Raw genomic sequence first — 24,767 nt, 5'->3', positions numbered from 1 at the left:
GAATATGTTCGCTACACATTGTTAAAGCAGTTAAAGCTTTCAGGAGCAAGGTTTTTATTAGATGATTCTTACAATGATTACACAAAGTCTTTTTTGGTTTCTTGTTTTATCCTACATCATCCATAATAAGTTTTAGTGAATGTGGAAATAGTATTGATGCATGCTCATTCTCCCATCATGGCATCTGTCTTGAATATATGATCATATATTGTACCATATAGGAAAGGTAAAGGTAAATCCTAGTTCCTTAGCTCCTAATTATCCAAAATTCAAATGAGCTTAGATAATTTCCATGATGTTCCTATAATCTGCCCAGAAGTCAATAGGTGTTGATCTGCAAATGAGCTTATATTGACCTTTCTGATATTCCTCAAGACCTTTGCAAAACTAGAGTCTGCCTGTAAGTATGCTGGGGAGGAGGGAATCCACAAGCTCTGCAGACTTTAAAGCAGTTGTGCGAGACAGTGAATTTCTACTTTAGAAACACCTAACTTCCTTGAAGATGTTAAATGCTTTCCTGATTTGTGGTATTTTGTAAATTTTGCATCAGATCTACAGAGAGAAATAGTTTCTACTGCAAACCTATCTCTGTTTCTAAAGCACATGAATTATTACTACCAAAAGAGTTCATTCTAGCTCTTCTGTTCATTTAAATTGCAAAGGCTCTTAACAGCTTCAATTCTGGTATAGTTTTAACTAAAACAAAATGCTTTCGCCAACATAAATATATGAGAATAAATATTTCTATAAATCAATTTTAATTCTTTTCAGTGATAAAACAGGAAAGTAATGTTTCCTCAGTCATACACAAAAAAAAAAATATTAGTTACGAATTAAGTTTTAGATTAGGAAACTTAACTAGCATTAATATTAGTACATTAAACCGCTTGCCCTGTTGATTATTACATATTTAGAATTTTTGCCTTTAAGTAAATAATTTTTTTGCAGGGGATTTTGTTGAGATGCCTTTTGTTTAAATACTCATGTCAGAAATAGTAGAGCAGCCATAATGTTTTCAGTTTACAGCATTCCTGTTTTGGAGGCTACACCTACATTTTTTGTAAATTATTTGTTTACCACGCGTCAAAGCACCCATAATTGAGAAAACAATCATAATTTAATACAATACTGAATTCCATTTCCAGGAATGATGTGCATATCTCTTTTTTTTTGGAACAATAGATGCTTATTCCGCCCTCTTGTCCAAAAAGTAAAGCCCGCATAGCTGCCAGTTTAGAATTAATTACTACTAAATGAGAGTAAATGCTTCATACTATTTATATACACACACACACACCCCCCCATTACTGGAATGTGGGTACTGTAATATTAGCCTTTTTTCATCTTCTAGTATTAACAAAATATGATTAAAAGCTGAATGCCTCAACAAAGCAGGAGCACTCCAGACACTATCACCACTCATCCTTTCTACTGAGCAATTCATTCGTGCACTATCTTCATTCCATCTTCATTATCATCAGGATCTCTATGACTTACTCCATGTTACTTAAGGCAAATATACCCTGGTTTTATCTTCACTGGCATTCTGAGGTAAAAAATCTATAAACACTATTCCCAAACACTAATCTAAAAATGTTTACTTATTTCTCCCCCTTACGAACATTTCACAATTTACAGCCAAACTTAGCTAAGCCAAGTTAATTTCCTTATTGTATTCTGTCCCACTAGCAGCACGTCCTACTTATCCACTTAGGAGATGTTTGTTTGCTTTTCATTTATTTGTTTAGTTTCTGATTTCCTTATGCAGTTCCCATCATCTGGGTGGTAGCAAGGCTTTTGTACCTTGTTTCTCAGTGGAGAAATACAAGTTTAGAATATCATACACTGGATGTACTGTTCAGGCAACTAGAGAAAGAGCATCTTGTGTGAAATTATCTTCTCTATTGCTCTAGAGCAATCCCAGTGATTTTTGTGAAATTTTGCCATGCTGTTTGTGAGGTGCTTTGTGGTAGACTTTGTGCTTTGCGTTTTTGGGTTTGATTTTTTTCTCTTTTAGGTCAGCCTAATTTAGGATTAGCTGAAAGGTAAAAGTTACGTCAACGTGCATAGCCAGCGGAAAGACATGCTTACTCACTCACACCCACAGACAGCACTGGGAAGGGGGCATCCTTTAGATGTATCCTAGTTTCTCGTCCCCATTTGCTGAACCCAACTGTCATGCTCTTTTTGCTTATTTTGCTTCTAGCCCCAGTAGCCCTGGCTATCTATGGGTAAGCAAAGCTATGGGAGACCCCCAAGGGTTACTTCAGCAGCACCTAAGTGTTACAAGGGTAATAGTTTAGCAACTCAAAATCATTATTCAGCAATGTCTCATTCTCTGTGATGACTGCACAGGGGCCTCAGTCACTAGAGTTGATTTGACAGACTATAAAGACATACTTGTAAGTGATTCAGTGCTTTATTTAGCTGATTAGATGAGATGTTTTGAATCTGGCTGTGGAGCTATGTTTTCATAGTTGCCTTGAAGTGTCTGTATTGACTCTTAACAGTTCATAGCCATGAAACATAAGGGAACTTGGTTGAAGGATGCAGTGTTGAAAAGTGCATGGCCCTCCACACACTTGGTCCTTCCAAGGTGGTAGCATATTACATTTTTGGCCTTGAAAAGTGCTGGAGAAAAGGGCAGGAGAAATGGAAATGTACATTTTGAACAGTCTCAGACTTCCAAATAAACCTTCTATCCCTTCTTCCTCCCTCCCTGCCTAAATAAGGTTGTACCCATGATCTTATATCTACTAGCTCAATTCACCTTTGTTGTTTTTTTTTCTTGTAGGCTACCTTAGTTGCCTCCTAGAACTGTAAGCCAGTAAGAGGGGCACTAAACTTACACCTTCCTCAAGTCTGTGAGTGCACAATCCCAGTACAATCCCTACATAACACAAGCTGACACTATGATTTCTAGGATCACACTTGAGCCATACACCGGGTGGGGGGCAGTGCTGTGTAGTTGGATTTGGCTTGTGAAAATTTTTCATTCATCCGCATGAGGAGAAGCCCCGTCTGCATACTTAGCCAGCTTTCTGTCATCTTTACTCTTAAGGTCCTGTCCATTTCTTATCAAGTTTTTAACTGTGGTCTTTGAAAATGTAGGCTTATATCAAATACTACAGGAATAATAATTCTTTTATGCAACTTCTATGTGAAAGTACATAATGATAATATTTACAAGTAATTCTTTCCCAGTTAGATTTGAAAATTATACATTTTTTTGAGAAAGTTTCAAATTTTTCCTAATAATCACCAAGGAGGTGATTATTTGTGTTTGTCTCTCCTGTTGTATAATCTCAGTTACAGAAGACAATGTCCTATTTTTTCCCAAAGTTACATCAAAAACTGAATTGTCTGACCAACCATATGATATTGCAGAATAGTGAACTTATTTCATTTCACTGATGCCTGCTCAGGATAATTTTGAGAGCGCTTTTCTTTTCTGATCCCAAATTTTTTATGTTTTTTTTTTCTCCTTCAGGTACTTACTTATTGATACAGCACCTCAATACTTCTGTTGTTGCTCCCTTTTGTAAGAGAAAGCAGCGTGTAAGGAGACCACTGGGGCAAAATTACTTAATCAGGGGTGCCTAATTAGCATGAATCAAAAGTCTGTAAGTCCAGATCCCAGTAATTATCACTTCACATTTTGTCAGTCAGACGATACTACTTTCATGCCATAGAGCAATTTATCATTTCCTGTATCAGACAGCATGGGGTTTTATTATTGTTGTCATTGAAGAGGATTATGTGTTCTTGGAAAGTTACTTCTTTAAATGCTTCATTTTTGGAATAATTCTGTTTTGACCTCTGAATGTCTCTTGCTCTGTCAGACACACATACATGCACACACACAAGTTTTCGCTTTCTTCCTTCCCTTAATATATAACACTGAATAAACGCACACCACAGCATAATGCTGACTAAATCTTCATAAAGCTCTGTTGTTTAATGTCCTACAGGAGCAGCTCAGCCATTGAGAATTAGGTGCTCTAATGCAGAAAGCAGTGCGTTTTCTGTCTCCTCTCATGTTCTGGCCTGTGACCTTTGGAGCCCCAGGAGACCAAGGAGGTCTTTCTGTTCCTACTGCCTGTATTTCCTCAACAAAGGGTCTTGTGAAAATTAGAGCTATGAGACTGCAGCTACGAGGTTGCTGATGGTAAGGGCTTAAGAAGTCTTTGCTCAGTTTCTCTGTAAAGCAGCCAGTGAAATGTGGTGAATTCAGTCTCCAGCCCTTTCCTTAGTCGTTTCCCTTTGCTCCCATTAAGAAGGGCGCCAGATTGCAGGTTTTTAAAGTAAATCGGTATTATTGAACGGACTCAGATGAAGTAAGGTGCAGAAATTGAGAAATGCTCTGCCCTTGCGTGCAGCGGGATGGCTACCGAGACTAGCTGCTTCTAGGACTTGTTCTGCTAGACCTTCTGCTAGTAGAAATACAAGTCGATGAGTTACTACACATCAGACAGCATGGCTCCATCACTCAGCTACCTGAATGCACACAGGGGGAGGTGTTGGTCAGGTGTTGCTTGTTTTGCATCCATTAGGATCCATTTTGGCACCTTGCTTTAGGGCATCAAAAGCTCCCAAGCCCAACAACACATCCCTAGATATCCTTTTTTTCACAGAACTTTCTGGTTCTCACCATTTACCTGTGTTAGTACACATCTTTTGTCAGTTTCCTATTAGTTTCTGCATAGACCTCAATTTTCTGAAGCTACTGACTTTGTACAGTATAGAGAGCTTCAAAGCTTCTCTATTACTGTTTCTGATGGAAAAAAAAAAAAAAAGGCAGTCCTGAGTACAGGTGCCAACACCACAGGCTCAGCCCAGGGACACCTCGCTTGAATAGTTCTGATGTGGCCATTTCTGCAGGTAGTGAAGCCTCACTAAGGATGCTAATGATTTCAGTGAAAGTACATGCGTCATTACCCTTTCATAAGATTTTCCATCCTTTCTTGGGCAGGCTCTGACAACACAGAGATAAGCAGCACAGGACCAGCAAGAAAACAGGGACAGGAGCAAGATTCACCCCTACAGCAAGAGACTGAGAATAGGCATGGGGCCCATTGTCCGTGTTGATTGATAATGCAATAACCAGGCAGGCTGCTCATTCTCCCAAGTCCTCTCTGAGAAGCTGGATTTCAATTGACAGCTTATGAGTTAGGTACTATTATATGTCACTATTACTGTAGCTTGGACCTTCCTGTAAAAAGAAGTAATCCTTTCTTTCACCTCTCTGGCCCTTTACCCCTAGTTTTTAATAAAAAAGACTCAAAGCACATCAACTAACTTTCATTTTCAAGTTCTGCTTTTGTGCAAGAATCTGTAATTTGGTAAGAAGCTACATCAGGGATGAGCTGGGGGAGTTTTGCAATTGGGACACTGAAGGCCATGCTGGTTCCCAGCTCCATCTGGGTCCAGCTCTGTGAACATCCCAGTAGCTGCACTCGGAAGCCTTGCAATGTTTCATTGACAAATGATTCCCACAGTCATTGACCACCAGGATGCTTTCAGGCTGTGAAATCTGTTGACATAAAGCACACTGAGTCAGAGAAGAAGCAGTGGGTTCAGTCTGGTGAGATGACCTACCCACAGGAGCACAGTGTTTGTGAAGCTGTTGTAAAGGTGAGCTGCAGGTGGTCACCACGGAGGAACAGTTTCGTAACAGTTTCCTTTATACATTTTGGTTTTTGGTACCCAGTCCTAGAGGCCATGACTAAGTGCATCATATAAGCATGAAAGGATGCTAAGATCTTTGCTGGTCAATGATAGAAGGAAGTCAGTGTTTGGTAGTTTCTTACTGTAGCGGCCACCTGCAAGTGTAGCGTCATTGCAAAAGGCCGAATATTACCTTATAGACAAGTACTCAAAGTGGGTTAAATATATAACAGAAGAACAATATTTAGAAGATTTTACATCTTCTTACCAGGATCTGCTTTTCTGAATTTACCTGCACTTCTGTGTCGTTACTTCAGCTAGTAATTAAGGAAATTACAGAATGGGGTGCTTCCTATTTGATACACAGCAAGTTATTATTCATGTGGTGCTGGTATTCCTTATTTTTTTCTTTTCTTTCTTCTTCGTTATTACAGTTGAGAAAAGAAAAGACTTTTCAGATGAGGGGTTTAAAAATGGAGCAGAATTTGGCAAATCAGAAAGGAGGGGGACAATGCCACTGAAAGCAGTTGCTTTCAACCTGCAGAATCCTGTAAATGCAACAGTAACTTATGTCAGGAAGGACCAAAATGCAAAGTAACCAAACAAGGAGATTCAAGCCCAGCAGCTGCCTAGCAGCTGAGAAACTTTATGCAAAATAAGAAGCTGGAAAATAATTGTCTCACAACTTGAACCCTACCAAAAACCAGACCTACTCCTCAGCTGTCACTGTCTCCACAGATCACTGTTACAGTTCTTTTGCATCAGCCATGAACAACCAGCAGTCGCTACTGCTGCTGTACTGGATCCCTGTGTTGCGCAGCTTGTGGGAAGTGCTTTGCTGGAGGAGGTCCTTGGGGTTTATGACAGGTCTTTGGAATGAGGAATAGGAACCAGGACAGAAAAAAACCCAAAACTGTCAAAGTCTTTTGGTCTGTGTAATTCATCATGGGCATCATCAAGGACAAAGCTGGATTAATTTCTTTAACGCTGGCAGAAGCTACTAGACTGAATTTCACATGCTTTCGTGGGTCCAAGTACGTGTCAGCGTTATAAGAGCAAATAAATGCTACCAAATTCTCTCTATAGGCTAAATTTCCTCTGTGCCACTGAAGCAGGTGTGGTGGTTCATAGGGATGGAGGTTCCTCACAGCATACAGCTTCTGTCCCTAAAATGGCTAATGCTGGAGAAGTACTGAAAGTTGAAATGGAGACCTGTTTCCAAAAACATATTTTGCAACATCAGAAGAATAAATATGCCCAAAGCCACTAGAGTTTCTCCCCTTCAGTGAATAACTCCTCACCAGAAGATTCCCCCAGCTGCTTCTCACACTATGGTCATCCTGCAGGTTTCCCCTTGTGTACCAGATAATTTGTCAGGCTCTTCGGATTTGTCCAATTTCTGACAATCATAGGATTCCCTCTTGGGAAGAGAGCCTTTAGTTGATTCATGAGCCTTTAGTTACCACTGCTTCACAGACATGCTTGGCCACTCCATGGCAGGGTTGCCTCTTGGCAGGGAAAGGTCAGTGGCTGGAGGCCGAAGCCAGCTGGAGAACAGGGGGAGCAAATGGAGAGGTGTCTTCCCCCCTTCAGGTCTGCTGTGAGACATAAGGGTGAGGAGAGGCAAAGGTGTTGATGCACCTGCTGCGAAACACCTTACAGGACACGCTGTAGATAGTCTTGAGAACTCTCCTTGGCTTGAACAGCAGCTCTGTTCCCTCCTGAGGATGACAACAGTAGTTCCACCAGAGGCTCTAAATTTCTACCTGCTGCGAAGGACTTCATTGTATTTTTTCTCAAATGACAAGTTGGTAATGAGGGATTGACTGCTTTGCCTTTCAACTGATCATTTTAACCCTTATAGAAAGTTAAGGCTGAACATTTTAAGTTGAAATGCACGGATCCTTTCAGGGAATAGAAGAGTTCAGACACTTAAAAGAAATGTGGGTAAAAAGGAAAAAAAAAAGAGCTCTGCCAGCTACTACCAACATGAGTCCTTGGTTTTCACTTTCCTGTCATTGTTATTTCCTTTTGTTATTTTAGATTCATTGTTAAACACAAGTTTTCCTGATCACATGATGGAGATGAGTTAGTGAAGAAGGCATTCAAAGGAGTAGAAGAAATAAGTCCCAATTCCTGATTCTTCATGCTTGACTACCTCTTAAGTGTCACTTTGATAGCTTGAGAAATACTCTTAACTGCTAAAGAATGAGCCAGGAGTATCAATGTTCTGTCTTCTTTGTTACACTACATTTAAAGATAAATTGGCATTTATTTTTCCCATTGGAAGCTTGTACTTTGATTTCATTGAATTATTATCAATTATTAGTTTAATAGTAGTTCAGTACTAGACCTGAAATTAGAAGCACTTGTTTCATTTGTTTCTTACCTGAGAATTCGGGGTCAAGGATATAGATAAAGTAAAGATGGAATATCTAAAATGCTTATGAAATTATCCAGTATACATGGTGAGAAAATGGAGAGATAGATACATTTTTAATTTGCTTTCACAGGCCAGTTTTCACATGCTGAGGTGGTTTTCCCCAAGTTCTTAATTCTCTTTATTTTAAGAGCATTTTGCTATCTTCAGAATTTATCATTTACAGGAAACGTTCCTGCTTGTCATCTCCTAAAAATCTCAAGGACTAGGCATTTAAATCAGTGAACTCACTGATTAATGGCTCCTTCCAAACTGATTTGCAGCCTTTTTCCTATTATGCAAAACCACAACAAAACAGAAACACCAGTGATTTAATTTGACGTCATCAACCACTGAAAAATGAGTCAGAAATATATTAGCAAGTATTCTAGTTGACCTTAATAGTGTAGTGACAAGTAAATTCAAGGATAGCAGATGATCCCACTGAGTAGCAATTCTTCTGACTGTATTATGGCACAGATAAACACCCTATCTTTTCTAACTACTGGCTATGAAAACAAAGAAATTTGAGTTAGTTGAAGAAAACGGAACTGAAGCAAAAATTTCCTTGTAGCACATGCTTGCAGGATCAACTGTTGAAAAAGCCTGACAAAAATATGTTTGAATTTCAGTTTGTAAGATACCCAAGATGTTTCTCTTAAATTTACTGGGACGATTTTGTTTTTTTCCCTCTGAATTGGCCCATCAGCATTACTCTCCAGTGCAAACCCAGTAATGCTTCTTGAATGTTCACGTACTTTGGGCATTTTAAACTGCACCTTTAAAAATAAATAAATAAGGATTGAACTTGTTTGACATTTCAGCCAATGACCAAAAGCAGAGGCACCAGTGAGTGTGCTACTATATTCCCTTTAACTTCATGTTTGTGGGCATCCTGCATTTTTAAAATGGTTATACATTTCCCTGAACCAATGTAATATAAAAGATTTACTGTTACAGTTTGTGTGTGGCCAGGCAATGGCATATGGAAAACATGTTTCCTGCTATTTAATTTAATTACTCTAATCACGTGCCAGCCCCGGGCATGTCATTCTGGACCTCTGAGGCTCTTTGTCTGTCAAAGAGATGGACAATATCTTGGCTTTGTTTAGTTGCTCCGCAGGCTGCAGATAAAACCACTGAAATACGGACTGTTTGTTTAACCAAAACTTTGCATTTTAACCATTTGGCTTTGATTTTTTGTTTTACAAGAAGAGATGACATTTTGGCCTTGGTGAGCTGAAAAGGAAATATTAGGGATATGAAGAAGAACTGTCACTTTCGGAGCTTAATAGATGAAAAAGAATACTCTAGCCTCCTGGTCAGAAATCAGCTTTGTTAGCAGAAACTTAAGACATGCATGGCTGTTATTTTAGAGTTGCCTGTTAACAAGAGCAGCTGCAAAAATCCTATTTATAACTGCTCCTTTCTAATATGGTAAGCCCTTCATTCAGTAGTTTCAGTAGATTTCAGTTTCTTTATTTTTAATAGTTGAAACTGTAATGGGTGTAATGAATTATGATTCCATAGCAAGTGATCGTGCCAATATTGTTGCGTAACATTTATGAGTTAGCTTTTGTGTTAATATCCTACAGTTATTTTTATATAAGAAATAGTTGCAAATTGCACCTTTAAGTTTTTAGACAAAAATTTAAAAGCAGATAGGCAGATTACAGTACTTCATTCATATTATAAACCCCAAATCTATGGAGAAATTAATCACACACTTACCTTTAAGTGTGAGCTTAACACCACCACTTCCTTCACTTGTAAGCAAGCAATGAAGTCTATGTTTCCCTGCATCCAGAAGTGATACTAAAGAGTTCTTTAGGCTATGAGGATTTCTAGCAATTTCTAGCAATCAAGTTGTCAGAAGAGGAAAGAACCAGCTTTTAATTGAAACAGTTCAATCTTGAAAAGAATTACGCATAGAAAGGTTTGTCTATTCTCACATTTTTGGAAATGGAACGAACTTCAATGGCTATAAATTTGAACAGTAAATTAATCTACCTCTTGATTTGGTAGTGTGCCAGTGTGCTGCCGCAGTACTTTTCAAGCTACGTGGTATGGAAGACAGTGGGCAGATGGTCTATGAATATGCCCTCAAGAGCTCTGTAACCCTCAAAGGAAATATTGGACAGGATGAGATGCAAAAAAGGAAAGTGTACATCTGAGCAGTTTATATCTTTCTTACATTTCTGTGAATGGTTCTCCAACTGGTTTTGCTTTTCCCCCTTTCTGTGGGTGAATCAATGAGATACAATGTAATAAAAATTATTTCCTCCAGGCACTGCATTTAGCAAGGAAAGAATGAAAAATTGTATTACTGTGTACTAAATTACAGCTCCTACTCCATTTGCTTTGAGCTAACCACTAGATGACACTACTTCCCACTTACTTAACAGGTGTGGGTATATGCTTCTGTGTTTCTATATACCAGTTCACATGGGTCTTAACTAAAGAACTTTGTAAAAAACTTCTTACAGGGTTTGCCCTCGCTGCTATACCTTTGGATGAGTTTTGTATTTTGTGCAAATGCACGTAGGTATTTAGGTGTGTACATGAAGGTGTACATCAGCATTACAAGCAGAGTGCACATGTCCTTTTATGATTTATAGAAAAGATGTATTATAACTCACTGTGCAAGTCTTTAGGGTGTTGTAACTTAGTAAGTGTCCGTGACAGCTCTACTTAAAAGAAACCAGAGGAACTCCAAGATAAATGTAATAGGCTGGAGTTTGGAGAACATTCTCCTTGCCCCCTGCCCGGCCTCCAAAAATAAAGGAATACTTTATTGGTTTCTGTAGTGTGATTCTGGAAAAACTGGCATAGGAAAAGAATCACATAGAGGAGTCAGGCAAGAGCAGACTGTGCAGACTAGTCCAAAAATTACAAACTGTGAGGAGAAGGATAAAGACACAGAGGGCTGTCATGCATACCCATAAGGCTTCTGCTGCTGTGGTTTTTAAATTAGGAACAATGAGCTTTCCAGAAGGACGTGGAAAGAATCCCACATTTCTAAAAGCCTGATTTTCAGAAATCCAGAAGCTCCAGATTACTTGAAAATCAGTTCCTCCAAAGTTACATATATGCAGCTAAATCTATATACAAGGGCATGAGGGTGTGGAAGTGGAGTAACAGCACCTTTAGATGCACTTTTATTTTTGCCCAGCAGTCATCTAGCTCTGCTAAGATTTATCTCAATGGTTTATAACACATTTGCTGTATATATGCTGTAATTGTAATGCACACATTGTGTGATATACTTCATTTTAAAAGTGTTTATATGGTCATACTAAAATATGGCTTTAAAACTCTGTCATGTATTAGTGTGACAATGTACTAGCCATACTCAAAGCAAACTTAAGAATTGCTTTTAGATTTACTAATGTAAATTTGAAATATTTTTTTTCATTTTGCACCTGTTTTAATCCTGATCCCCCATGACTGTAGCTAATGTAAGCTGCATACACTGCATACATCCTTATCCTCTACCACATTAGCCAGGTACCTCCATACTCCTGTTGAAGGGAACATGCGAGCAGGGAGGATGAACCTCCTTGCCTTGACAGCATGCTCTGCTCTGTTTACATTTTATATTCAATCACAACCCATTATTTTAGCAATATTTCTTCTGTTTCAATGCAAAAAGCTACTACTAAAGTGCAGTAAAACTTTACAGTCGTGTAATATGAAGTCCGTATAGTGTCTATCTATCACTAGATTAACACGCAATGTATTTCTGCTAATAAGCTATCTTTGTTATATCAAATTTGTCAGAAGTGATATAAGCTCAACTGCAGATTTGTGGGACTTCAAGAAATAAAATTGCCTTAATAGTGCCAGCTTTGCTTATCTATGTGAAAGTTCAGTTAGTGTAATGTTTCCTGTAGCTCACAACTAAATTCTTCCAGGTTACTGCAGTGTCCATAGTCTGTAAAAGAGTGGTGATACAGCATAGACAGAGAACTATATTTGCAAAGTTATGTTTCTAAGTAAATTATTAACAGAAAGAGATATGTTTATCTGTTTACAACCAACAAACCCACAAAAGAACTGAGATTTTCAAAGCAGCTTGAGGGTGCCCAAGGACCCACAAACAACAATGGCCAGAATCAAGGCTACCTAAATTGCAACCACAAGCAATGTAATCAAAATCAAAGGTATAGTTTTATCCTGTGCATGTGTTATTTGAACAGGTTAATGTATTGGGGATTATAGATCTGAGGAGAAAAGACATTAATTTTAAACATAAAATAAGAAAAAGTCAGGAATAACATTAGCCTGAGGTTTTGCTTGTTTATTAAAATGCTGTCTTGTATTTAATATAAACAAATATAATTACTTTTTCAGACTTTGATTTCCTCTGCAAATCTTGTGCTCTTATATTTCACTTAGACAGGACACTTAAGTGAATCGCTTCTTTTTCACCAGTTTCCTACAGTTTCTTAAAATTGTCAGTAAATTTGCTACAGCCTCCCTCCAGAGACTGCTTAGGAATGGAAAAAGCCCTCCACTGTGTTTATGGCTAATCATAAGCTCCAGGAAGGTTAGCTAGAGTATACAAAAGCTGGCAAGACAAGAAAGTAGCTTGTATTCAGACCCGATTCTGGGACATACTACAGTAAGAACCCTTGATGCATATGCTACCTGTGTAGGGACAAGTGCTCTGCTCAGGCAGATTGGAAAAGCACACAGTGTGAGCTTTTGCATTGGTTTTGAAGGAAAAGTGATGAAAACTGAGAAGTTTTAAGTAATTTTGTTCTCTGCTTCTGACAAAAGGACTTCAGGTTGTAGGGATCCAAGAAATGCAGTTCTTTGGGGTTAGCCTCTTTGCTTTCTCAGGTCTGGGAGCCATAGGAGAAAGCAGCTGGGTTATACCTGCTATGATTGTGGAAAAGAAATTATGACCTAATGATGTTCCACTCTTGCCCTGTTGCAAAGGACTTCTTATTAGCTGGAGCTGAGATGGCAGCAGGAAAAAAATGTCTTTCCCCAAGTAACTTGAAAGGCAGAAAAAACTACCTCAACATGCAAAACATTTGAGCAATCAAATGGATGCAAACAAAATTCAGAAAGTAGAAAGAAACATATGCAGCCTTGCACAGCCCTGGAAATGGAGAGAGTGTTTACAAACAAATATTTTAAAGTCCTTCCTCCTCTCTCACTCCCATATATCACCAAGGCAGTAGCAGCAAGCCTTTTGGAGCACTGCAAAAGGCAAATGAGGTAACAAACAGCTGAACAGTCTTTGGTGTGAAGCTGCCTTCAGGTCTGCCTGGGACACACATGTGCCTTTTGACAGCTGCTGTGAGAGCTGTGTGTATACAATCCAAAATCACTGTGGTTGGATTATCATTTTAAGTTACTTGCTGATTTTTTTCCTTTTGTACTAACCCAGGATTTGGATTAGAATAATCTACCATGTCAGAGATCATGTTAAACTCTCAATTCCAATGCATAGTAGGGAGCAAAGCAGTTCAAAACATATTTTAAACTGAGTATATACCCACGGAGTAGAAGAAAGTTTTATTTTTAAAAAGTAGGAAAAAATGAAAGTATCCTTCCACGCGTAGCTCTTCAGACAGTTCGTAGTGAGGAGTTGCTATGAAGAGTTATTGCTTTCTCTCGTGTTCAATGGCATCAAGAATTCCTTTTAAGTAAATCTGAAGACAAAACCATTGTGTTAAACAAAGTCCTGTGACGATGAAATGAGAATTTGATCTTGACAGATACCAATTTTTTCTGACGTTTTCAAAACTACATTTTACTTCAGGCAGGAGTGGTGAGGTTGTTCCTTACACAGAATCATGTGTGGTGATGGTTTCTGCAAATGGTAAGGTACGCTTCTGGGTTCACAAGGAATGTAAGAGACCACACAGGCAAAGAAAGAAAGAAAAAAACCCAGACAACAAAAGAAAAAAGAAAAAAAGACACAACAGAAAACCAGAAAAAAAATAGCAAATACAAAACCAGAAATGGTTTCAAGCTTGCTAGAAGGAAGCTTTTGAATTTCAAAAAATAAAAGATGGAACTGTATGAAAATCTATGTGAAATGTGTTACATGTACAGCATAATCCATTTTTAGCAGTTGATCGTTTTACTAAAATCATTGTAATAGCTAGTTTTATGCAGTTGAGGTAGAGAGTAGTGTCCAAGGCAAAAGATTTATAGTTTGCTCCGGGTATAATGGTATGTGAGGAACTTGCTGCCAAAAGGGACTGTGATTTGAAGAGGGCGCCTTTGGTTTGGTAGGTGGTGTATTTGTTCTGTGGCTGGAGTTCACTAGCAGTTGTTTGATGCACTGGCCAATGATAACTGTCTTGGGAAAGGGAGAAACCCAAATCCTCCAAGTTTCGAGGAGTGAGCAGAATGAAATACTTAGGTATGTGGAAAAAAAAAAAAAAAAAAAGAAGATGACAAACCCCATGGCAACATGAAATAGATCAATTAATGGGGTTTATCACTGAAAAAAAAAAAGATTTATTGACCCTCATGTTATGGTAATTTTTAGTATTAAATGGCATTCTTTTGAAGACTAAGCTGCTCGAGAAAAGGAGACAGTAGTTTTGGAACAGAGCCCTCAGCCTTAGAAATAACACTGCTGGTTTGGCTCTGCTTCCAAAATCATTGCCTCTTTTAAAGCTTTTCAGCAGGACTTCAGTCTGGTGACCAGCATGAATCGCTGTGGAGTAGATTAACACAGTGTTTTCCCAAGTGTCTAATCTCTTTTTAGAATCAGAATACAAACAGCAGCAAAGCATCCAGTGAGCATTTCAGCTCGGTGAGCGTTCTCCTTACACTGGGTTCCACAGCATCGCGTGGAGTACCCAGAATGCTTCAAAAGTTCTGACATTTCTGCCCTTTCTGCTCTGACCTGAAGCTTTACCTTTGCACACTGAGTGCAGCTCTTGGCTTGCCTGTGAGAATGGTGTTATATGTATAACATCTATCATCTAAATCCCACCTGCTGAGTGGATTATTCCTTTTAAGCTCCCTTTTTATTGCTGGAGGGTGAGTTTTTTGAGATGTGTCTATATTCCTTCTCTTTTGCTTGATTTTTTTTTTTTCCTGCTATTTTAATACTCCTGAAATCAGGGAAGAGCTTTGCACTTTTGAACCAGATTCAGTCCTTCCGAGGGGCAACAGCTGAGACACACTGAAGTTTCCTAAACTGTTTGCATAACTCTAGAAGGAAACTGGGCTAGTCCAATGCAAATTAAGGTCTTTTCAAGTTGTTAGCCAGGAAATTCCTTTATTGTTGCTGCATTTGGCATTTTGACATCGAGAGATTGATCAATATAATTTTAAAAAAATAATAAAAAATCTGTGGCCCTTGTATGAGAATTAGGAGATATAAAAAGCATTAGGAAATTTAGCAATAGACAATTCCAAGCCATTGATGCCAAAAGGAGTCTATGCAAGAAGGGACAACAAAGCAGGGAACAACAAAGCATGCGTAAAAATGAAGAAGGACAAATCAGGCATTAGGCATGCTTCAGTACAGTTCAAATCAGTGGCTGTTACAAAGCATATGAACTTCTGTGTAGTCATTTTAAGTAAAACCATTGAAGTGCTTGGGCACCTACTTGCCTGTAAGAACGTGGATGCCTTCCTCAAAGGTCCGTGCAAGTAATGCAAGTGCGTTCGTTCTCTGCTAATGAAAATATTTCTGTATTCACTTAGGTATACAAAACCAACAACAAAAAAGAGCTCATGTGAGAGCAGCCTATATGACTAATGGTGGAGACAGGAGGCACATAGGCAGCCTCCTCGGGAGATATGAGATATGTCACAACCTCAAAATCACTCTACTTACACTTAGGGTTATTACATAATTCCCTGTGTCTTAAAAGATGATAGGTTTGTTTAAACACAAAGCAACAAGAACAACATTTGTTTGTACAATTCCTAACTTTCTGTAATGCAAGACTGAAGTGAAGGTTCCTTAAAAATATATCATATGAAAAATCACCAACAATATTTTGAATATATTATGAATTCAAATGAGCACACATTTTTGCATGTAACTCCAGAGCCTTTTTTTCTATTACAGCTAGGTCAGAACTAAAAAAATACAGAGACTGTAGTAAGTAGCATGATATAGAATTATATGTTGATTTTTCCATGGACTATTAATATCTTGTTACTGTGAGACTGTACTAGTTGGTGGTTTCTGGCTTAGTGGTGTTTGGCTTGTAGGTAAAGGAAAAAAAAATAATAGAACAAGACCACCTCTAACATGAATATTGACCTCCAACTGCTATTTTACATAACTTATTTTTGGTTATTTCCACATTTTTACCTTTAACAGAAATTAAACAGCATTATGTCTTCTTAACCTGTATACATTTTTGTGCATGCTCAAGGAATATATGCTGAAATATCTTTATCTTGCTTACAAGTTTCACTAGTATCAATATAAAGATTCTCTTAACTTCCGGATCCTGGGTAGAATTCCAAGGGACATTCCAGTGGATAGTAGAGTAGAAGACATAAAATTGCCAGTAAGGTGGAGAGAAGAATTTTCTCTCATGGGAGAGGGTGGGAAACATAGTGTAGGAGTGGTGCCTAATGCATTCTCCTAGGCCGATGACTTTTAGACACTCCTAAACTCACCAAGTCATAGTCCAGCCTGCTTTCCTTCTCCTCCCCTTTCAAAAATAAATGTATTCCTAAATATCTAACAACAAAATGTGGATGAAGTTCTAGTTTTATCTCTAAAACAAACTTGAAATTCCCTTTTCTTGTGAAATAAGTCAGAATTAGGAGACTGTTAATGCCACCTCATAGCTTGTAAAGGTTAGTGGTATTTAGTTATTGATATAAAAACACCACTGAGGGACTGCATTTGCAGGGAGTTGCTAATGGAATACAGAACTTTTCGCCTTTGGGTCACTGGATCAAATCTGTCTCTTGTGGATAGTGACCAAAGTTTGCTACAATGTAAGTTTTCAGTGCCCTATATAAACTAAATATGTAGAAATTAGAGATAGAAAAGATCTGCTACAGCTTGCAGTCTATTCCCCTACCAGTACGTAATTGTTCTCTCTAGCTTATTTCCCAGTTACAGATTTTCCAGTTCCTAGTAGGTTCTGTCCACCCTGCAGGGCAAAGCAGCTGGTATTAATTGATATCTGAGTTTAACTGGGAGCTTGTGAGCTCCCCGCACTGACACCGGAGCTGTAGGAGGGATTCAGCAGACACCTCTCTGCTGCCTGTCTCTGTGGGGCAACCCAGGGAGTGCCCTGTCCCCTGTTGCTGCATGGGATGGGGGAGCAAGCAAGAGTCCCAGCTCTTTCCCACCCAGTGCAAAATATCTTATAATACAGGGGGATTAGTGAATCTCATTTTCACTGCCTCGTTTATCCTCCTTTAAAGTTCTACCAATGTCCCTTCCATGACCAAACAGCTGCAGGTCATAGTTCTAAATGGTAGACCTGATGGATTAGTTCAGGTAGCTAAAGGGAAGGCCAGATATTAGTTCAGATATTGATACGGACTAAAATTTTCCCAAAGTTTGGAAGAGATTTGGAAGCTTACTTGGGGCTTCTCTTTTATTTACGTGAAAAGGTTTGAACCCTATTATCTTTTACAACTTCCATTTGCAAGTAATTAACTGTGTTGCAGAATACCTGTTATTAAGCGATAAGAACAGCGTACTGACAATATTAAAGTTAGTCTTGTAAGGTATTTATTGACCGCTACTGCCTACAGTGCTATAGATACCCATGGCCTTTGTAGGCTTACCCTGATACGCATCCAGAAAACCACTAAAAATTAAACCAGTAACAGTGGCTCATTTCAAAGTAATATAAGCATGAAGTACTTAAACCAGCTCTCATTCTCTAAGAAGGAGTCTGAGTGGGACTACTTCAACTTACCCACCTTTGAGTGCTTCAAGGTGCAAGTTACAACACTGGGACAGTGTAGAGTGTAAGTGGGATTTCCTCAGCACTTCTAATTTTGGCCATATGTGCCTGTCCCACAAACTTAATAATCCAAAGCTTCCTGCTAAAGATGCTAGAAATACGAATCCAATCAGAGTGTTTTGAGACAGAAATCCTGACTTTGTGGCTGTTGCTCTGTCAGTGCACCAAACCCCAAAATGCTAGTGAGGGTGGCACGTTGGAGTTGTCCCATGTGCCCTGACTCATTGCTAGCAGGTGCTGCTGGAGGTGCGGAGCTTGCTGCTCTGTAGCCACAGCCCAGGACTCCCAGGTACCCCGTAAAATGCAAGTCTCTCTGTTCACAGTGCAGCTAACAACTGCTGTGTTACTGGAGTTAACTTATTTCTGATATTCATAGTGCCAAAGTTTCAGCTGTTGAAAAATTCAAATGATCATAAAGGAAGATCCTTTGGGCATCAGAAATATTACAATCAGGTGGTTTAAAAAAAAAAATAAAGAAAGAATTTAAAGTAAAAGAACACCAAAGAGGAACACAAGTAGTACAAAAAAATTGCAGTGAATCTGCAAAGGGAACACTCCACACTTTTTTTCCAAGGTACAAAACCCACAACCCTGTATTGTGAAATGTCTTTTTAAAAGCAGATATAGAGAATGAAATTGAGGGTTATAAACTAGTAGCCAACAAAAGCAAGAAAGGCTGGAATGTTGGTAACCAATTGCAAGCACAGGATCCAACCAAAACATCTTGAATTGCTAGTACTGTAATAAATTACAGTTTTCACTTTTGTATTCTTCGAGTGAAAACAGCACTAAGTCAGGCTTGAGAGAGGGGGAGTAAAGGATGACCCTTTTAATTCACCCACACCAGTTAGAAGTGCAACATGGAGCAGTGAAAAAGGAAAATACAACACCCATCATTGTGTGAAGGGATGGATCCTGCTCCCATAAAACTGTGTTCCTGTGTCGCTGAAGAGTTAATTTTCAGGCAGCAATAGATGAAAGCCAAACCAGACTCTGGGATGGTCTGCAATGGTGGCTGTTATCTCATTTTCTTCCATGGATTAATTTTCCCCTCTTTAACTTTAATTAGATAAAAGTTTAGGGGTGGGAGGTGGCCCTGGACTGCTCAAAGGGCAAGAAGTGGTCAAGAGCTGGTTTCTCTCAAACTTTGATTAGCCTATTTGATAAGTGATACTGAGCACCCCAATTGGTTAATGAATGAGGGGTTCCCTTGAGGTAAGTGGCTGGGAAATTTAGCCTCCTCCACAAAGACAGCAAATATGTAAACTTCTGTCCTTCAGTTACATGTCTACTGTGGTTAGGAGTAAGGGTGATTTATATCCTATCTGGGTCCTGGAGTGTATCTACATTGATTGACTCCCTTGATCTTGACATCAGTCACTTGGGCTTTCAGAGAAAGGGGAACATAGGAGATAATGAAAGCTACATTAAAGAAGACCTTAACATTTATGTAAACGTTATTCTATCTTCAAAGGCAGAACTATCTTTTAACAGAAAGGAGATTTATTTCCTACTTGAAAATATTAGAAAGAAGAAGTTGCAATATATTTAATATCAAACTTCTAACTTTGGTACTGGTCTCAGCTTTTGGGTTTTATCTCTTATTTCTTGACTAAATTGCATTATAGTTAAAAGTTTTCCTTCATACTCCCTGCAAATACTGATACAGACACATTAATGTCTTGTGCAAAGAGACATCGTCCTCTTGCAGTGGGAAGAGGGAAGAAGAGAGAGGGAAAGACAGAATGAACATTGAGAGAGTAGAAGCAGAAGTGTAGAGGAACATTTGGAAAGCTCATCTATTACTGTCTATTAAACATGGGGCTTTTATACATGTAAATCCATGGAAGTAAAGACCAGAACACTTAAATAAAACTAAAATGCACCTCTCAAATGCTCCCCTAGTGAATATCACCTACATAACAAGATTTCCCCGGCTAGCTGCCAGGTTCTCCTTGGCCTGGAGAACAGAGGGCAGATTTGGGGCATGCTAGGGTTGGGAGAGAGCCTGCTGAAAGCCGGCAGTATCCTTGCTCTGCTCAGCGGGTGACCCACCAGGCCAGCTGCAGCATGAACATCAATTAAAGCAGCATTTTCAACAACGCTGAACAGAAAGTTAATTTGTACAACTGAGAAGCAGGGCCATGTTATCATCACAGAAGGCTGAAAAAAGTGCACAGACTCCTGGGTAAACATCTCTCATTCTGCAGGCAAAGTGGATGAAGAACTGTTATTCACCAAATTCTGCAATAGTTGGGAGCTATTGTTGAAATTACAAGATCGGTTTGAAACGTATAAGAAATTTTTCCTTGCACCATGAGTAGTGAAATTCTGGAATTAATTGCTGTGGGCAATTGTAGAACTAGCATTTAAAACCAGGACTAGATAAATTCATGGACAGCAGGATCATAAGCAGATATTAAAGGAAAGAAGCAGGGATGTACCTCCAATACATATAATGCAAAAATTCTGCATGCTGGGAGAGTATGATGGAAATAAATTGCAGAGAGGAGTCATGCTCATGTGCTTGCACTAAATATCATCTCCTGTTGTCTGATACTGGGCGCAATGGACCGATCTGATGCAGTAAGGCATTTCTTATGTTCTTATCTTCTTAAATCTGATTTGGCTTTATCTAGCTCTTCAGTCACAGCCAAACTTAGATTCTTCTATTAAATTTATTTACTTTTTCATGTCTAGCTTCAATATAAAGAACATTTCTACTTTCTTTTTCTTAAGCCACAAATTATTCTCTGTAAGACAAGTAGTCAACAATACTCCTCCTTAGCTATGGGTCCCAAGAATCTTCAAATCTTTCTTCACAACATACAATATGCAAGAATTGTATTCCTGAGTAAAAAACTAACTGTTGTTAAAGACAGCCTAAAAGTGCAATAAAGTGGTAACATAAAAATTATGAGGTGGAGAATTTATAGTTCAGAATCATGTTATTAAGCATGTCAAGAATTAGGACAGGGATGTAAGGCTAAGCAATTAACATTAAAAAAAAATCTGCCTCAAGTCTTTGTATTAACTAGTAAGATTTTAGGAGGAGTACATACAAATAAAGTCTTAGTTGCTAAGTCCTAAATTGCATGTTTGGTAACTAGCAGACATAACATTTGCACTTCTAAATGGAATATGATCCTCTTTCTGGGAGAACCGGTCATTAAAATGTAACCTGCAGAGCTGGGGTATTCCTGTGGTAATGAATAATTTCTTTTCAGTGAAAATGTGAGCATAAAAAATACATAGTAGGGAGAGAAGGGAGAGGAAGTTTTCTTCCTCTTCATCTCATGCTGAAGATCTTCCCTAATCTGAACATAGAAATGCAGAATTTTACAATTTGAGAGAAAACCTTTATTTTATCAGCATTATGAGGACACTAAACTGTATAACTGTGCAAATCAATAGAAGCAACAAAATTGAGTAGTCTTCAGTAGTCTTATATCCCTTGTCTTCTATAGAGACAAGAGGAAATTTAAGGGCTGGCGTCTTGCCTAGGTCCAAAACAAAGTGACATTAATATAGTTGGTCAGAGCAAGGTAGCCAGAAGTACAAATTATTTCTTGGACAGTGTCTCTGGACAGATAACGTCCACAGAGTGATATCCGTAACATTTAGTTCTACTATATTGCTTGACTCATTTTCTGCAGTACTTTAAACAAACCAACCTATAAATGCTAACATCCCACCTAAAAACACCCTAAAAAGAAAATATAATAATCAAAATACAATCACAATGTCATGAAAAAACACTCTGCAAGGCACTGTTGTTGAGGTCTCCCCTGCGCTAAGGGCATTTAGCTGTACTTGACTTTGAGGTTTCAGCTCTCCCACTTCCCCACTCTTAAATAAACAGCAATTTCTGGCAAATCAAAGAAAAAACACACCTGACCTTACATTTATACCTGTGATTTCCTAGGTCTGCAGTGTTATTCTAATAGGGAACGCATGAGCAGAATTTCCCAATGGATTTGTTGGCTTCATTTTACAGAAATGAACAAGCCTGACTCCGGCACCAGAGCTGCTGATCTGAGAGATAATATCTGTGCTGATAGTCAGCCTCTAGATCAGAGGCTGAGCCCTTCACTTAGTGACCAAAAATTCCAGACTCATACAGCTGTTCCTACATTACAGTTCAAAAAACCCTTAACTGCTCACTAAAGGGCAAACCCCTGTCACCAGCCATCAGAACATCCACTGGGCAAACAGCCCAGCTAAGCAAATAGTTTGGCCCAACATGTGCACAAGCCCATAGCATTAGATGAGAATCACACATGTGCATAAAATGTGCTCTAGATGAAAATGCTGTCTACAGAAAACTGCATTCATGCTTTGTCAGGGTGTAGCATATACTTAAGGTGATAAATCATCTCTGTTTCTCCACCCTCCCTCTCTCAGCTGCACAGTGACTAAATACTCTATCAACCAAATCTTTTAAGTCAAATCAACCTTTTAAAAATTCCTGTTTCTTACTGCTCTACCATGCATGGGTTCACAAAATTAAATTACAATATTTTTATCTGTTTGGGATCAGTACTGTTTCCTCCTCCCTGTGTTTACTTTCCTTCAGTAGCTGACATCAAAATGTTTTCTGGAATGCTGTGACTAAATAAGTTATGCTTAACTCAATATCTAATACAAATAGCCCTGGGGAAGCTCCAGCAACACAATCATAAAAGCTACAGTTTCTTTTAATAGCTTGCCACACTTTGCTGATATAGTATTTCTCTAATCACCAATCTTTACGTGCCTTCCTGACCTTGGAGCTTTCTGTCCAAATGACTTTGTGGTATCAAAGGCTCGTGTCATTGGAAGAGTGAATGGCTTTCATTTTTCTCCCCGAAACTTCCGGCTCCTGGCATCTGCAAAGAATTATTCCAAGCAGTGTTTTGCTGCCTTGCGGCCACTGCCCTGTAGTGGCCTGACTGATGGAAGTGACTTTTCCCAAAAAGGTTATTGTGGTCAGCGGTGGGCGGGTGCTGCAATCGGTGCGCAATCAGCCCTGCTTTCTCAGCTGATTTTGTCTGACCATTGGGCTACCACAACCATATGGTAGGGCAATTAATTACTGTGGGTTTTTTGGAAGGTATCAAATAGGGTATATTCTGTTTTTTATCGTAAAACAGAGCAGTAAACAAACTCCCTCCCTAACAACCAAAAATTTGGAAGCCTTTTCAACAAAGGTGAAATCTTCAGTTTAAAAGCTTCTAAAGAAGTAATTGCAGGGGGACTCAGGGGATCAGGGTTCACTCAACAGAGCCTCATACTGTATGGATGTCCAAAAATCACAATTGTGATGTTCTCGGCAGTTCCAGGCAATGAGAAAGTCAGTGCCTGGAACCAGAGTCTCAGCTTTTTTAACCTGCATAATTTGCCTCCATTAAAGATGGATTCTTGTTCTCTTCACCCCACCCCCTTCCAATTTCTTTCCTCTCACTTTTTGTCTTTTTGCTCTACTACCTTACATTTGCCTCTATTTTTTTTTCTCTTAATATGAAACATAACTGTAACTATGTGGGTAGTTACAATGCTGAAGAAAACTAAGTGAAAATCTTAGCTTTTCCCTATTTTTTTTTTTCAAGTGGGGATGGGATGGTAATGAAGATGATTGTCAAGATAGTTTTTTCATTATTTTTAGTGTGTTACTGCCTTAGCTCTGCAACTGCAGTCAAGCACTCTTAGTGCTGAACATTCAACGGTCACATCGCAAAGGACAAACTGCTTGAAATCTCCGTAGTTAGGATAGATAAAGCCAGGATGAGATAAGGTGTCACAAAGGCTCAGAGAGGTTAAAAGACTGATATAAGCTCATACAGCTGATCAGTAACAGATAAAATTTGAAAATCCTGCTGTTTCTTCTAAGAGACAAGATTCAAGATTAAGACAACATTCCTCAGAGACGGATTATATATTTCAATTACTTAAATTAAATTTTAATTCAAAGAATGAAAACAAAACATCTTCAGAGATCCAAATCCTCCCAAAGCAGCCTAACTTGACCCAAAACTCTCTTGGGGCTTTCAGCCCCTGGTGAAGCTTTTTAAGCAGCATGGCCCTGTAACCCTTCCTTAAATGAAAAGGAGAGGCTTCCCACCCCTGGGAAGAAGACAGCAACCAGAAACACAAACATTTCAGAGCCAAAGGGAGCCCATGGCCCCCTGCTCAGGGCTTATCACTCCTTCCTATTTCATTAAAATACTAAGATTAGGTGAGGCAACTCACACCTCTTGTTTAGGCACCAAGCATGCTCGCTGGTCACCCCAAGCTTCCTCCATGGGAATGCATTGTCTACAACAGGACCCACACTCTGTAATCCCTCTCTTGGCCAGGTTATGTCAGCACAAATAGATGCCTGTGATGTGAAAGCCTGGTAACAGGAGAGATCGATCTACCTAACTAGCTTTTGTCTCAGACATTCCCCAGGTCTTTTTTAAGATTCAATTATGTGTCTAAAATCTCAGTGCCTTCAGGTGGCAGCTACTTATAAAATAGCACAGTGAATTTCTTCTTGCCATATGAAGTTGGAGTGTGTTATTTCCACTGTAACAAGATGGGTTTTGCTCTTAGCAGTCATTGCATGAGTAGAAAATCTTTGTTTTTAAAGGAGTTTGGCCTTATTAGCTTGAGTAACTTCATGTAAGGCTTTTTGTACTGACATAGCATGTTGAATCTCCAGGTGCTACAGATATTACCCCAGAAATACAGTCAGCTCTGAAACGGAGCTTGGCAACACTACTATCACA

General features: G+C 38.9%; 1 protein-coding gene across 15 annotated transcripts in view; it reads left to right on the top strand.

The window, feature by feature from the left end:
- HDAC9 (histone deacetylase 9) overlaps nucleotides 1-24,767 on the top strand; it is a 458,974-nt gene that overhangs the window by 273,591 nt on the left and 160,616 nt on the right. The gene's annotated exons all lie outside the window — the stretch shown is intronic.

Source organism: Cuculus canorus, chromosome 2 (assembly GCF_017976375.1).
Source record: "Cuculus canorus isolate bCucCan1 chromosome 2, bCucCan1.pri, whole genome shotgun sequence".
NCBI classification, from domain to species: Eukaryota; Metazoa; Chordata; class Aves; order Cuculiformes; family Cuculidae; genus Cuculus; species Cuculus canorus.
The sequence above is the reverse complement of the archived record's forward strand: the minus strand, read 5'-3'. Positions and strand labels throughout refer to the sequence as shown.